Source organism: Lactuca virosa, chromosome 8 (genome assembly GCF_052849685.1).
Source record: "Lactuca virosa cultivar CGN04683 chromosome 8, Lactuca_virosa_CGN04683_v6, whole genome shotgun sequence".
NCBI classification, from domain to species: Eukaryota; Viridiplantae; Streptophyta; class Magnoliopsida; order Asterales; family Asteraceae; genus Lactuca; species Lactuca virosa.
Window position 1 is genome coordinate 375,228,261 of NC_136433.1, and position 15,493 is coordinate 375,243,753.

General features: G+C 36.2%; 1 long non-coding RNA gene across 1 annotated transcript; it reads right to left on the bottom strand.

The window, feature by feature from the left end:
- Window positions 1–13,174: 13,174 nt before the first annotated feature.
- LOC145128935 (uncharacterized) lies at window positions 13,175–15,089 on the bottom strand. The gene is made up of 2 exons (XR_013717190.1): window positions 14,996–15,089; window positions 13,175–13,288 (listed from the first exon to the last, which is right to left on the bottom strand). It is a non-coding gene; the product is annotated as an uncharacterized LOC145128935 (long non-coding RNA).
- Window positions 15,090–15,493: the final 404 nt, after the last annotated feature.

Here is a 15,493-nt window from a genome sequence, read left to right on the forward strand (position 1 = left end):
TTCCCTCTGGCGAAGCCCTCACTATTTACGGTGATAAACTCGGTTCGAACCTTCGTATCATTTCATGCATCAAAGCCCAAAAGTATATGTGGAAGGAATGCCATGCATTCCTAGCTCATGCTATTGACGAAACGCAAAAAGCTAAAGACCTCGAGAGCATCCCCAAAGTCTGTAACTTTCCTGATGTCTTCCCCGAAGATCTTCCCCGAATCCCTCCCGAACGCCCAGTCGAGTTTCGTCTCGACTTAATCTCCGGAGCTACTCCTGTAGCTAAATCCCCATTCTGTTTAGCGTCGGCAGAAATGCAAGAGCTATCTAGACAGCTCAATGAGCTTCTCAACAAAGGATTCGTAAGACCGCGTTCCTCACCCTGGGGAGCCTCGATCTTATTCGTGAAAAAGAAAGATTGATCCTTTCGGATGTGCATTGATTACCGAGAACTGAACAAGCTGACCATCAAGAACAGTTATCCCTTACCCAGAATCAACGACCTCTTCGACCAACTTCAGGGAGCCAGTTATTTCTCAAAGATAGACCTTAGATCAGGGTACCACCAACTGCGAGTTCATGAGAATGATGTTCCCAAGACAGCATTCCGAATTCGCTATGGACACTACGAGTTTGTAGTAATGCCCTTCGGTCTAACCAACGCACCGGCAGTATTCATGGATCTGATGAATCGGGTGTGCCGCCCTTTCCTGGACAAGTTCGTGATCGTATTCATTGACGATATACTTGTCTATTCTCGGAGCGACAATGATCATAGACAGCACACTTGGGGATAGTCCTAGAAACGCTAAGGGCAGAGAAACTCTATGCAAAGTTTTCAAAATGCGAATTCTGGATCAGGAAAGTAACTTTCCTTGGTCATGTGGTTAGCGAGGAAGGCATAGATGTGGACCCTTCCAAGATCAAAGCGATTGAGAATTGGTCAGCACCGAAGACGCCCACATAAATCCGTCAATTGTTGGATCTCGCTGGCTATTATCGTAGATTTATCCAGAATTTCTCTAAAATTGCTAAGACTTTAACCACCCTGACACAGAAAGGTGTAACCTTTAGTTGGGGAGAAAAGCAAGACACTGCGTTTCAAACATTGAAGCAGGCCCTATGCAGTGCACCTATCTTGTCCATGCCCGCAGGGACGGAAGACTTCGTTGTGTACTGTGATGCATCTAATCATGGCCTAGGCTATGTGCTTATGCAGCGAGGAAAGGTTATCGCCTATGCCTCGAGGCAGTTGAAAACACACGAAGTCAATTACACAACTCACGATCTAGAGTTGGGAGCAGTGGTCTTCGCGTTAAAGTTCTGGATACATTATGTCTACGGAACCAAGTGCACTGTTTTCATCGACCATAAGAGCCTAAAGCATATCTTTGATCAGAAAGAGTTAAAATGAGTCAACGGCGATGGGTAGAGCTACTCAGTGATTACGAGTGCGAAATACGCTATCATCCTGGCAAGGCCAATGTGGTAGCAGATGCCCTCAGCCGAAAGGAGTATTCAGGTCGTAGAGTGAAGGCACTGAAAATAACCATTCATTCCCAATTATCCGTGCAAATCAGAGAGGCTCAGCTGGAAGGCTAAAACCAGAGAACATGCCGGATGAAGCCTTGAGAGGAATGGAAAAGAACTTAGAGGTCAAGGGAGACGGATTTTACTATTTCATGAACCGGATCTGGACCCCAAAGTACGATGGTTACAGGGAGGTTGTCATGAATGAAGCTCACACGACAAGATACTCCGTTCACCCAGGTTCAGATAAGATGTATCTGGATCTCAAACAACTCTATTGATGGCCGCACATGAAAGCAGAAATCGCTACCTTCGTAGGCAAGTGCCTGACTTGCGCCAAGGTGAAGGTAGAATATCAAAAGCCCTCAGGTCTACTTCAACAGCCGGAAATACCTGAGTGGAAGTGGAAAAGGATTACAATGGATTTCATCACTAAGTTACCCAGATCTCCGAGTGGGCACGATGTCATCTGGGTAATTGTCGATCGACTAACTAAATCCGCCCACTTCCTGCCAATCAAAGAAAACTTCAAGTTGGAAAGACTGACACGAATCTACATTCGAGAAATAGTTCGCCTTCATGGTGTGCCTGTATCCATTATCTCTGACCGAGATAGCAGGTTTACCTCGAGATTTTGGCAGTCACTACAGAAGGCTCTTGGAAATAAGCTGGATATGAGCACAGCTTATCATCCACAGACAGATGGGCAGAGTGAGAGAACCATTCAAACATTGGAAGATATGTTGAGGGCCTGCGTCATCGATTTTGGCATGTCGTGGGACACTCATTTACCCTTGGTTGAATTTTCCTACAACAACAGCTACCATACCAGCATCAAGGTTGCGCCATTCGAAGACCTCTATGGGCGTAAGTGCAGATCCCCTCTATTCTGGGCTGAGGTGGGTGACACGCAGCTAGTCAAGAGTCAAGTCCCCGACAGCTCTCTCACAGGCCCAGAAATCATCCGAGAGACTATTGAAAAGATCGTACAAATCCGGGAGAGACTAAAAGCGTCGATAGATAGACAAAAGAGCTACGCCGATAAGAGACGAAAACCCTTGGAATTCCAGGTTGGTGACCGTGTTCTTTTGAAGATCTCACCCTGGAAAGACATGATACGCTTCGGAAAGCGTGGAAAGCTGAATCCAAGATACATTGGACCATTCGAGATCCTCGCTAGGATCGGTCCCGTAGCATACAAACTCTATTTACCTCGAGAACTTAGCAACGTACACCAGTCTTCCACGTGTCGAACCTAAAGAAGTGTATGTTCGATGAGACACTTGTGATTCCCCTTGACTAGATCGAACTAAACAAGAGCTTACACTTCGTGGAAGAACCCGTAGAAATCATGGATCGGGAAGTCAAACGAACGAAACAAAGTCGTATCCCGATAGTGAAGGTTCGCTGGAATGCCAAGCGGGGACCTGAATTCACTTGGGAGCGTGAAGATTCAATGAAACAAAAGTACCCTCATCTTTTTCCATGTCCATGATTTGTATTCTATGGTTAAATTTCGGGACGAAATTCCCTTTATCGGGGGGATGATGTGACAACCCGAAACTTTTTCCGTTTTTGTTATACGATTTCCGTTAATAAAATTTGAATTTTATTAATTTTTCCGTCAAACTTTTTGATTTAGAAAATCATCTAGTTTTATACAAATAAATTTATATATGAAAGTCAGAACCAAATCACGCGAAAACCCAAATCTCTCGAAAAATCGAACAAATTTCGGCCTTAGTGAGTTTACGGCCGTAAACCCGTGTACGGCCGTACACTCGTTTACGGCCAGCGTCGGGTGGACCCCACCCACCGACCATAAAATCCCTATATATATGAGATCCCCACCCTCATTTGAACACTTTTGACTGGAAACTCTCTCATTCTCTCTCTAGAACCCCTGGCCGTAAACTCCAAAAACACCCTCATTTCTCTCGAAAAATCATCAGGAAACACTTCTGGAGGTGGTTTAGGAGCATCTAAAACACGTTTTCATCGAAACCAGCATCCTTGTTCTTGAGTTTACGGCCAATCTTCAAAGGTCGTAAACCCGTTTACGGTCGTACACTCATCGAAACTTCAAAGGCCGTAAACCCCATCTTCAAAGGCCGTAAACCCTAGTTCACGGCCGAAAACTGTCTGTCGATCGTAAACTCCCTTCACGGTCATAAACCCCTGTTCACGGCCGTACACGCCTCTTGAGCAGTGAAAAACTCGTTTTCCGATTCAAACAAGTCCCGGTAACATTATCTTAACCGAAAGCAAGTGTTTTCCTAACACATTATCTAACGAAATTGCTAATTTAGATACATTTATGTGTTTAATTGTTATTAGGATTCCGTTAAGTGCCACGTACAACAACCCGAGGATCTTCGTTTCCAGTCGACGTTTTCACACAACAACAATGAGTTCATACCCCTACGCTTTTATGATTTTTAAACGTTTTCAGGGGGGATACAAGCCAAACACAAATGTTTTTGTGAACTAATACAAAAGGAATTTTAACAAGTATAAAACTTATGCAATTGATGCAGACAAACGATTTATAAAATATTTAGATATTTTATCCCTTTTGTACTATGTTGAGCATAAGGGACGTTTTCAAATTACAACCGAAAAATCCATAGTTTTCAGATTCAATGTTCACATCAACTACACTATATACATGCAAACTATAATAGGTATAGTTTGGGGTTTTCAATACACAGTTTTTACGAATTCAGAGTTGTACACTGCTATTCATATAAACTATGACAGATTTAGTTTATGATATACATTACTACAAGGGTACTCACTTAATAATTATTTAAATATAATTATTACATTATACAGTGTTCAAAAGATTCATATACAAGAGAGCGATACATAATTACATGTAAACTAGATTATACATCATTGTGAGACTCTACTTCAAAAACTGTACCCCTAGGTGTACTAAATTAAATCCTATCATAGTATAACCAGAGTCTCCTGGAGGGAGAGCGTGAGATTTGTGAATAAATCTATTCAGGATTGACAATCCCACACCTGAACTGCTAGCTACAGTTAGGCAGGCATGTCTGGGGTGACAAATGTCATTTAACCAACACTTGAAGAATGTTGTAAAGATCACTAGGTCATATCAAGCATGGTTATACGAACTCACAATAGTATAAACTAATCATATGTTTACTGGATTTCAATATTCATTAGTTTTATTTAATAGAAGTATTATACACTACATAGAAGGATTTTCAGAGATTACAATACACGGTTTTATTCAGATAATAAAACTACTATACATACTAGTGGTAGCCAGAGTTTTTCAAGCAGAACATTCCGCACAGAGGTTTTTCATACAGAATTCATCATACTATACATACTAGTAGTAACCAAGCATACAGACTAATATGTTTTATACTACAAAGGATACCGTAACAAACATTCATAGAAGGAACTGGTAATATCATGCTTTTACTAAAGAAAATATTGGATTTTCTTGGAAACATACGAATATTTTTACAAGATTCATCAATAAGTTTTCACTACAATACATCTCTTATGAACTCACCAGCTTTATGCTGATACTCTTTCAAAACTGCTTGTATTCTCAAGAAATCAGTAGACAGGTACCTCCTGGAGTTTTGAGAAGACGGCGCATATAGAGTCACGTCTTTATATTTTGCTTATATTTTTGATGTAAACAAACAAGAATTAAACAGATGTAAACCTTTTTCATATATGTATTTCATGTAATGATTGTGTTTACTATGATTGCTATGATACAATTGTTGTGATATTACACATGACGTCATCCACCCCCGAACGTTTCCGCCGTTCCAGTTTGGGGGTGTGACAATTACTAACAAATTAAGTCTGGATTTTACACTTTAACCCCCGCTTTCTAAAATTATAACATTTAGCTCCTGAAACCAACATCTCACTGGATATTATGGATTTTAGGGCTACTACTCTTTCGCAAATTTTTATCTTTTCATTTAATAAATAAACAGGGTGTTACAGGAAATGAAAAAATAAAATAAACTAAAATAAAAGTAAAAGGGAGTCAATCACATTTGTGATTTGGTTGCGAGGGTTGCGTTCCTTTATAGGCTACCAAAGAAAAAAGCGTGCAACGCTTAAACCAAAGCGTGTCGCGTTTTTGCGCCCTGGCCTCATTAGTTTGTTGCCACGTGTAGACTTTTCGCTGGTCCACGCAGGCGAAATCTTTGCGGATCAGAACGTCAGCATGCACTCCACGCGCCTTCCGCATGCTTCACGTGCCCAGAAATGTTGATTTTTTAAAACTCATAATTTTTGCATACGAGATCTGTTTTCGACATTTTTTATATCCACGCATAGCTATCGACAATTATTACAACATTCCTTTAGATTGTACTGGTTAATTCTGATTTATTTTTAGCCCATATTTTAATAATGAGGGTACTCTAAATGATTTTATAAAAATCATAACTTTCTCATACGGACTCTGTTTTTGGCGTTCTCTACATCCATAATCTTATATCGAGGAGTACTACGATTCTCTTTTTGGGTGTTTTGGCTAAAACTCAACCAATATCATTTTCGCTAATTATGACGTTCCCCTCATCGTAAGGCTGAATTAATAACTTAAAAAAACAAAATTTCTCCATATGAAGTAAGATTCTTAAGAAATTTATATTTTCGAATTTAAGGAGGCGTGAACTTTCGAATGTGTTCTTATTTATACAAAATATAACAACTTTTTGTGCACTTATTTTTATAGTTTTCAAACAATTTTGTTAATTTTTCTTAAAGTAAATTATAGTTTTGGTCCCTGTGGTTTGGTCAAATTTGCACATTCAGTTCAACATTTGAAAATTTGACAAGATGCATCCCTGTGGTTTAAAAAAATTGCACTGGACATCCTTATTCCACTTAAAAATACCATTTTACCCTTACTTTTATATATTTCATTTTCTTATATATATATATATATATATATATATATATATATATATATATATATATATATATATATAACTGTTTTTTTTTTAATTTTGCCGCTTACATTTTAGTTTTTTTATTTATATTTTTTTAAAATTTTAGTCGAATATATTTTTAATGTTTTTTATATTTTGTTCGTTTATATTTTTTTGACGTTTTATTTTAATAGTTTTTCTAGATTTTTTTTGATGTTTTACTCGAATATATTTTTTAATGTTTTTTTGATCTTTTGTGTTTTTATATATTTGTAAAGCATTTTATAAATATTTTTTGTATAAAAAATATAAAAAGGTTAGTTAAATGAGAATATGAGTAACACATATTAGGTATATAATTATTTATTTTAATAGGGTTATTGTATAGGCTAACCGAAATTCAAAACGAGTGCCAATTGCTTCGAATTCAATTTTTTTTGTTTTCTAATTTTTTTTACATTTCGTTCCGAATGGAAAATGCTAATCAGAATTCATATAACTCAAACACATATGTCAATGTTTTCGAGTTCATTTTTTTTATAAATTTTGTTCATTTTCGAGTTATATGGTTTTCCAATTAGCCTTTATATAAACTGAAACCCTTTTTCATAGATCAGTGAGCTATCTATTAATCTTATTAAAAATATAATTTTATACCTAATCTAAGTTAATAATATTCACATTAAAAATATGTTCGAATAAAATAATTATGCATAAATAAGTTACAAAGCTTCTTGTACAAATCAATTATGCATAAATAATTCATTGATACTTGCCAAAAGCTTGAAGACTTGAATTAAGGAGAGTGTTTAAAAAATTTAATTTTGAACAAAATGAAAAAAGTTAATATATTAAATTCATATATATATATAAATTAATTTATATTTTTTAAACTAAACACCAATATTAATTAATTTAAATCAGTAGCATAAACATACAATATAAACATAATGTATAAACATAAATATTTTATTTAAAAGTGATAATTTTTTATTACATAATAACTAATAATAAAATCTAATAGTTATTTTCCCATAAAAACTATTCGAGCAAAGCATCAAAAAAAATTCAAATAAAACGTCAAAAAAATATAAACGAACAAAATATAAAAAACATTAAAAATATGTTCGAATAAATTTTTAAAAAAATATATAAATTATAAAAAATATAAATAAATAAAATAAAATGTAAGCGGTAAAATTTAAAAAAAAATAAACAATTATATATATATATATATATATATATATATATATATATATATATATATATATATATATATATATATAAGAAAAAGAAATATATAAAAGTAAGGGTAAAATAGTCTTTTTAAGTAGATTCAAGATGTTCAGTGCAATTTTTTTGAACCACATGGATGTATCTTGTCAAAATTTCAAAGGTTGGACTGAACGTACGAATTTGACCAAACCATAGGGACCAAAATTGTAATTTACTCTTTTTCTTATATACTGGAATACTAAATCTTGTGTTTTCATCATAGATTGACAAATATTATATATTTACTTCGTTATATTTGATGTTCGTCACATTTTCGGTTAACGGTTGCCGATTGTTACAAACCGAAACATACCAAAAAATGTTGGCATTCTTCACTGCTAGCGGAAGACATCTTGCGAATTTGGAGTTGCTTAGAATGAGAGAGAACAAGTCCGAAATGAAGTCTGAGATACCGCCTGAAATTGGTCTTTTGGAAAAGCTATCTGACGTGCTATATATAGAGGGGACCACAGTATTAGATCGGATCAGTCGGTCTTTTTACCCGATTCATAATACGAGTCCGAAATAGAGACATTAAGGACCAGGTGGTCATTTAAAAAAATAGGTGGTTATTTAAAAGAAAATACCTTTTGTATGTGATTAGATTGCTTATTTTCTCACAACTTAATTACAACTAGTAAAGAGGCTCAGGCGTTGTGTAATGCTATAAAAATTCTGAGTTATTTTACTAAAAAAACAATGGTAAATCTTGGCAGCTTTATAAAGAAACAAAATACAATGCTTTAATCGATATAGTTGATAATGAAAGTGCATTCTCATATTTGTTTTTTTCAATCCAGATCTAAAAAGAAATTCGTCAAAACCTAAAAAATAACAAAAAAAATTCAAAAGTCAGTCCTCATAATATCATACAATGCTCGATTATAGTTAAAAAAATAAAATACACGAAGCAAATCCAAAAAATTAGTTCCTAATCCTTCAAAATTTAAATTCAATTTTCTATTGTATTTTAGTGAAACTCTCCATAAAGCAAGCACTCATATGCATCAAATGGTTGTTTTGGACATGCTTTATGAAAAATTCAACATTAAAGTGAAGAATATGTATATTCTTCCTAATAAGAAAACTTCTAAAATATGTATAATTCGTACCTTAGTTTTTTAAAAGTAGCTAAATTTATTTCTCTATCAAAAGATTTTATCATTTAAGAAAATAACTGTACATGAGATAAAAAGAAAAAAGCAAAACAATTACCTATACCAATTGTATAAATGCGTGAATACAAATCTGAACTTTCATTTCTTAGTTTCTTTATCATAACTTCACAAATTTTTCTCTCATTTCCACATCCCCATCTGTTATAAAGATAATAATAGATATAATAATGGGTTTTATAGATTATAAATCTATGATAGAGGCGGAAAAATACTTAACCCTTAAGTTCACATGCAACGTATTTGGATCTATGTTTTCTCTATTAATAGCAATAACATATGAACACCAAGAACCCTTAGGAAACTCTATAGTCATCGAAATTTACATTGAGTTAGGGTTTACATACCTCATTATTATTGTAGCAAATAATCACACACAATATCCTTCTTGGAAACCTTGGAAAGCGAGCACCAGAAATCTAGTGCCTCTAATGGCTCACACCCAAAACCGTAGAAACCCTAGAATGAGGAGAGGAATAAATTCCGTTCCTATGCTTCTTAGGACGGTCATAGACGAAAATTGATAGCATTGGGGTCCTATTTATAGTTTAGGTAACTTGCAAGCAAAGCAGAATCTGAATTAATTAAATAATAGATTTAATCAGAATTCAAATCTTTTCCCTTTATGCAATCAGGAGACTTCCAGAAATCCTAGAGAAGCCTCCAAAACTGTCCATGCCATGGAGGTTTCTAGAATTGTTTCTCTTGTTCAACTATTGAACAATTACAATTCAACAATTGCACATTTAATTGATTCCAATTAGTCCCAAATTAATTATGATTAACAATTAATTAATTTTAATTGATTTCTTATTAATTTATTAACCATATAAATTCACAAATCGAATATTTAACTATTGATCTCATGGTAAGTATTAATCACATAATAAATTAACATAACAGTTATCTATTCACATTTGATATATTAATCACATAATATATTAATAAAACATTTCTCTCTCTCTCTCTCTCTATCTCTCTCTCTCTGATAATATCATTTCTAGCTATTTCTGGTTATATGGGCAACCCAAAAGGACGACGCTTCTGTTTTCAAGTATATACCAATTTAGTTATGAGCTTAAACACCTTAATCCAACAGTCTCCCACTTTGATAAGTTTATAACTACAATTGCAAGTATAACCAAGCAGCAAAAAGTGTTTTCCAAAGTCAATGTTGAACTCTGATCTAATCAGACATTGGCCCTAAGATAAGTGATCAAATATTCCTTCGTTCTATAAGATATCATACGGACATGAGATATGGATTAGAATCAATCTCATGGTCAAAGATTTTTTTTCTCGATTTCCTGATTTATGACGACTGAATTCAAACTATTAATTGAACACATCAATTCAGTCCGGGCTTGGCCAAACACTTTAGATTTGGACAACAAATCATCGAGGGGCCCAAAGATATCGCTTTTCCCGTTAGGGAAAAATGAACGAATAAACTTCGACTTATATGGTTGTATCTTTTACTCACCAAATCATGCATGACACTACATTTTATGACATCAGGTTATTGATGCGTTTTCACAATACCAATGCACAACGAACTTGCAAATTACAACTCATATATCTTCGTTTTAAGAATAAATATATTATCGTATCACAATTACTCGTGATAGAATCCATGAAGTAATTCTCTAAACGTGGGTTTATCCAATACTCAAAATCCCCATTTTTCTAAGTACTCATGAACATTGTAGCAATCTTATTGCAACGTCTAATCCTCATAGACAATCTACAATTCAATTCATGATAGTCTTAATTCACTACTTACTTCCAAAAGTATGAGTGATTATAGAATTTTGAATAATTAAATCATTCATGAAGTAAAACATGCAAAGTGAAACACAATAATAAACTAATTAACTATGTTCTCAAAACTATTAAATATAAATAATCTCTATTATTTAATCACCATAATAATTACGACTTTATTCATTGTATAATCTTTCGAGTAATCAACTAACCACTTGAATTAAACATCAGTCATACCATGTTATGAACATGCATATTATGCCTCTCTATGGTCCTTCCTTTGTGAACAGATCAACTGGACATTATTCTAATGATCCTCATTTCACAATTCCAAATTCTTATCATTGTCCAAGATGTGATGGAATTCTAACTTTACATGCATTAATCTCCTTTAATATCAAGATTCCAAAGTCTCAAAGACTGAATCTTCGATATTACAGAATATCCCATTGGAACTTTGTTACTAGAAACAGTTCCATGGTAATGAAGGTTCAAATTCAAGATACAATCCTTGAACACCTTTCTTGCATTAAAGTTTCTAACGCACATGTAGATTTTACAAGTATCTCTCATTATGGAAACATTTCCATATTTCCATTTGACCATCAATTCTGATCAAGAGTCATCTGAATCCAGAATCATGTCACTATGGTCCGTCCAAATTAATATTATACTTCTAATTGTCCACAAGCAACCAGTCTTTGGTAAACCTCAGAATGTTCTTGAAAATTTGTTTAATAACTTTAGTCACACCAAATTATAGTCCTTATTCTCAAAATGCTCTGAGCATTTGAAAAATTAGAACAAGTGAATATTATAGCATATTTAATCGATCTTATATCTGAAGCATACGGGACTCAACTCGTTATATCTTATATAAGGATTTGATATCTTTTCAATCTCTTGCTATAATATTTCCACATATGGAATTTCCTATGTTGAACCATTTCAACATGATATTCATATACGTCTATGACTAAGTCCTATTAAATTATACGATCGAAACCTTTAGATTTGAAACGAAGTATGAGTGCCCTCTCCATTAAGTCTACTATATCGAAACAATTCCCAAAGTTTGCAATTTTCAAATTGAAAACTTTTTTCCTTACAAATAGTATTGTCAACATGTAATACTAGCATAACAGTTATGCTCCATCTAGCTTTCACATGTACCTAGAAATCAATTGAACTTCTAGAAATCCATATTCTTGACTTTCTCAACTGAAGTACAGATTCCTATTACCCAATGTTTCTATGAAGTATCCCACTAGACTTCTTAAGATTATACACCTTAATTGGATACCATATGTGTGTGTTTGAACCCATCAAGACTGATAGATATATCTCTCGAAAGTTAAAACAATTACATGTCATTCCTCATAATTCTAAATATGAAGAGTGATGTCGTAATCATATTGTGAATTTGAGAACGCAATTAACACAACTAATATCCATATTGATATTTATCAGATCTTTAAAATCTATTAGCAAAAGTATTTCCTCATAATCATTCTCATGAATTAAAGTGAATCTTTGCCACATAGATTTCAAGGTGCATATGCTCCCATCAATGTGAATCTATCATTTCCAACCTACAATCATAAGACAAGGTTTATAACAAAAACATATTTATATATATTTTTTCTTCATGGACTAAACTTAGTTATTTCTAAATTTGTTCCCCTCGAGTAGCACAAGGGGTAGCACAAGGGTCTACCAGTGTTTCCATGTTGTTAGCAGCTCACCCATATTGATCAATGTATTTGCACTCACCAACGAGCTTTTGCTTTTTCAGTTAAATGAGAACATAGAACTCATAAGCATTTCCAAATCAACTTGAAGTTCACATAAATAAGAATGTGTCAACCAAACACGATAGGTTATCAACCTCAGGTCATATGCTAGTGATTAGTAAAAGGTTTATTGTCCATTTGACTCTTGAACCTATCAAGATCAATACGAATCCCACTGACTTCTTGACATAAGATTTTCTCTCAAGGAACATTCTTTGACAAGCTAAAACAAATATTCAAAAGTCCGTGTGGATTCTCGACTAGAAAACACTTCATAGAATAGGTCGCAGTTTATGATTTTTTTATCGATTAACAAAAACAACACAACTCCAATTCTATACGTGCTAGAGTAAGAAAACATTCTCACTCCACATATTTCGAGGTGTTTTCAACCTTCTTAATTTGAAATAAGTTTCAAGATATGATTCATAGTTACTAGAGCATCACTCTACAACTTGATTTGCAATAAAGCATGACTCATCTCTTGATTGAACTATTTCAAACAATATCTGATTCCTCTTCTTAGTCATACAATTGTACTAAGATGTCCTTCGATGATCAGTTGTGATATAAATCCACAATCACTAAGATAATCATAAAACATGATACTAAAGTACTCTACTTTCCTTTTAGATTGGAAAAAATTTTGTAACACCCAAAAATTCAAGCCAATTTAAAACTTTTTAAACAACCCAAAAACCATTAGTTATTACAAACTTGTTTTCAAAATGTATAATATCAGAGTATCCCAGAAACATAGTCATAAAAAGTGAGGAGCTGTACGATCACGCCTTTGCCTTGCCACGATCCCCTGATGTACCTGAAACAATAAACTGAAACTGTAAGCCCGAAAGCTTAGTGAGTTACCCCCAAAATACCGATACACATACAGTCCACATAATCATGTCAGCAACATCATAACATAACAAACTGAACAAAATAGCACGTAACGGGTCCACAGCTTTACAGACTGGAATACCCCTGGGCCCACAGTGTGAGTCTGGAATGCCTACCGGGCCCTCAGCTCACATCTGGATTGCCACCGAGCCCTCAGTACGAGTCTGGAATGCCTACCGGGCCCTCAGCTCGTATCTGGAATGCTCTCAAGTCCTCAGTATGAGTCTGGAATGCCTACCGGGCCCTCAGCTCATATCTGGAATACTATGGGGTTTGTTGGCTACCGCACGGAGCAGTACAACCTCAACCCATCCCACTTAACATGTCGACATGTAACAGATAAATGCACATACAGGTAATCAATCAGTATCACAGGTAGTCCTACAGACCTACCCTCTAGCATATCAAACTAGCATGCGTAACCAACTCATACTCAACATAATACAACTACTAGGATATCATATCCAATGGGCCGACCTTGGTGCCTTAGACCCCTTAGTATAGTGAGGATAACTCACCTGGCACTGCTGAAGTCCCGCTGATACCACTCCAGCTGCTGGTTGACAGATTCCCGAACTGTCAACATCAAACAACACCCAATTAATAATTGGGTTACAAGCCAAGGTCCAACTCACACTACAAAAGCCCAAAAGTCAAATAATGGGTCAAAGCCCAACATATGGCCCAATTTTCCAAATTGGGCCCAGACCTTTACACGGTCTTTCCTTAAGGCCCATTCAATTATTCCAATCCAATTCCCATGGCCCAATATCACATAATCATAAAGGCCTAAACATGGACCATTTATGGCCCAATTTTCCAAATTGGGCCCAAGTCCTCACATGGGCCTTATCCTAAAGCCCATCTAATTACTCTGGTCCCTTAACTTGTTCTTGGATGGTCCATCAATAGTCCAATAGCCAAAGCCCAATAGGAAGGCCCAATTTAAAGCCCGAGTGGGATTAGGGCTTTCTCATGAAATGATGATTAGGGTTAAGTGTTTCTTACTTAACCCATTAAGGACTTAATCCATTAAGTCCATTATTGTCTTAAGCTAGTTGCCAATGATTATTAATTGTTATTTTAAGTTTAATAATTAATTCTCGTGTGTGTGTCCCCATCGATTCCCACAAATTAGGGTTTTATGTCATTAGGGTTTTCCAAACCCTAATTACGGTTTTCCAACCCAATACTAGCCCATTAGTCCAATGGTTGGGCTTTTAAGTCACTTTGGGTCTTATTGGGCCCATTAGGGTTTCATTGATCCCACATTGTCCAAACATCCCCCAAACGAGGTCCAAACGCAAACAAAGCACACCGCCACCCGGTACGGCAGCCGGTGGCGGCAGGAGGCGGCAACCACCACCCTACGGTGGTGGTTTAGACTTTTCTTTCATTATTCATATTTTTGTTACAAATTACAATAATACCATCTCAACACACACACCACCACTAATAACACATACTAAGTACACACACACAACCGCACCGTGGCGGCAGGTGGTGGTAAATGGCGGTAGCCACCACGACTGGCGGCCATGGTGGTTCCCATACAATTTCCAACCTACAGAAAACACGCACACAAACACATTTACACGACTTCTGTTGTGAAATAACCCAAGCCACCCACCTGGCAGCGATGGTAGCACAAGGAGTCCGGCAGCAGCGGCGGTTGATGGGTCCTAACAGCCGCGAAGAAGAAAGTGGACGGAGCCACAGCAGCGGCGCAACGCCGGAACAGAGATGGAGAAGGGAAAGAAAAGCACGGCAGGAAACGTGGGGGGGGGGATTCTGGTGGTCGCTATCACCGGTGGTCAACAGTTCTCCGGGCTTAAAACGTCTAGCAGCCACGCTGTGGCGGTACCCGGTGGTTACGGTGGTCGAATGACGGTGGAACGGTGGCAGCACCCGACGGACGATCTTCCGGCTTCAATAGAGATGGCAGCGGTGTTATTTGGTCCGGCGACCCACGGAACCAACGTCACGGAAGGCTACTCGTCGCTGTCGTGGTTGCACCGTCGGTTGGCTTGGATGCGGCGGTCGGACATAGCAGCCATGGATGCGACGGCTGGAGAATGGAGGAAGGGAGAAGAAGGAGGGTGGCGGCTGAAGTTAGAATGGTTAGGGT